General features: G+C 37.9%; 1 protein-coding gene across 1 annotated transcript in view; it reads left to right on the forward strand.

Moving 5' to 3' along the window:
• DLGAP2 (discs, large (Drosophila) homolog-associated protein 2) overlaps positions 1-1,613 on the forward strand; it is a gene marked incomplete at its 5' end in the record, with an annotated part of 84,361 nt that overhangs the window by 57,944 nt on the left and 24,804 nt on the right. The window lies entirely within an intron of this gene.

The following is a 1,613-nucleotide window of genomic DNA, read 5'->3' on the forward strand; positions in this document are numbered from 1 at the left end:
CTGTGTCTTGTTTTTGCAAGAGGCAAGGGAATATTTCTTTCTAAAGTAATTTACCACCTATGAAAGCAGAATGGCTGAAAGCCCTGAAAGTCCTATATCCAAAGGAAAAAAAAAGATAGGCTGAGGTGAAGCAAATGTATATTTCTCACCTTATAATGTCAACAGTTAAAAAAAAAAAGAGAATGAAACAGGTTCAAAACTTTAGCTATACAGTGAAGCTGTCTCACGTCTAAAGAGCTACTTCAAAATGTAAAATGCAAAGAGATGTCCATTACAGTAGTGTTATTTTTGTAACAAGGGCAGGGTGATTAATTTATGTTGAAAATAGTATTTATTGTCAATTTCATTAAAACAAATTTTAAGGAGAACATTTCATTGTTGGCATCTGGTAGTTGAAAATAGTATTTATTGTCAATTTCATTAAAACAAATTTTAATGAGAACATTTCATTGTTGGCATCTGGTAGGTATGGTGCTGTCATCCTTCATGACACAGGGTTTTAAGACCCAACCTATAAAGATTTTGATTACATAGAAATTCAGAGCACAAGGAAATGGCTCCCCTAATTCCCAAGTAGACATCTATGATCCTGGACACCTCCTGCACCTGGGAACCTGAGCTCACTGCCTCCCACCCACATGCACAGCTGTGTACTGTCTGCGGGTGCGATTGGTGCCATGTATAGCCACAGTAACTTGGGATGTGCACATACACACAGAGACACACACACATCATGTAGACACACACACAAAGAGACACACATATATATGCACACCACGTGCATCACACAGACAAATCATGCACACATACACACACCATACAGACACACACCACACACAGACACACACACCCTATACAGGCACACAGACACCGCACACACACATACACACACACACACAGACACATATGCATTCACCACACAGCACAGAGATATGGTGACAGACACATACACACTCCACATTGACATACACTACACACATGTGCACACTCACATGTACATACACACAGCATAATCCACATACACACACACACACACACACACACACATGCGGTTCTCACCCAGTAATATCCGGTTTCCAATTATAAGCTTGTTCCTGACAAACATTGCAATAATCAGCTGTGTGGAAATGAAGGATATTCATATACAATGAAAATGTTTTTAATACACCTACTAAAGTCAGAATTTTGATTCATTATTTTGCATAAAGAACTAAGGGGGACGATATCAAGTAATCCAGATAGGGAAATAAGCTCAGCCCTGAACAGTGATACGGAAGTCACTAAAACTCAGTAGGATACAGATACTATTTACTAAAAGAAGCAACACAGGGCATCGTTTTACACACTACAACAGCGTAGAAGTGTGTAAATGTTTAACCTATTTCTGAAAGAAAGGTAGCCATTTGTGGATAGAGGTTTCACACATTGACTCAGCATATCATTCAATAAACTTAAATCTTATGTGGGTATTATTTAGACAGGGAGTCTTAGATGTCCAAGTTTAATTATTTGCAAAACCTAATGTCCTTTTGTAGATGAAACACTAACATATTAAATGGGTAAAAACATTGATCTTTCCCTTGAATTGTTTGTTGTGGTTAAGGTATGTTCTT

The sequence above is a fragment of the Galeopterus variegatus genome, unplaced genomic scaffold (assembly GCF_000696425.1).
Source record: "Galeopterus variegatus unplaced genomic scaffold, G_variegatus-3.0.2 Scaffold5707, whole genome shotgun sequence".
In the NCBI taxonomy this organism is placed as follows: domain Eukaryota; kingdom Metazoa; phylum Chordata; class Mammalia; order Dermoptera; family Cynocephalidae; genus Galeopterus; species Galeopterus variegatus.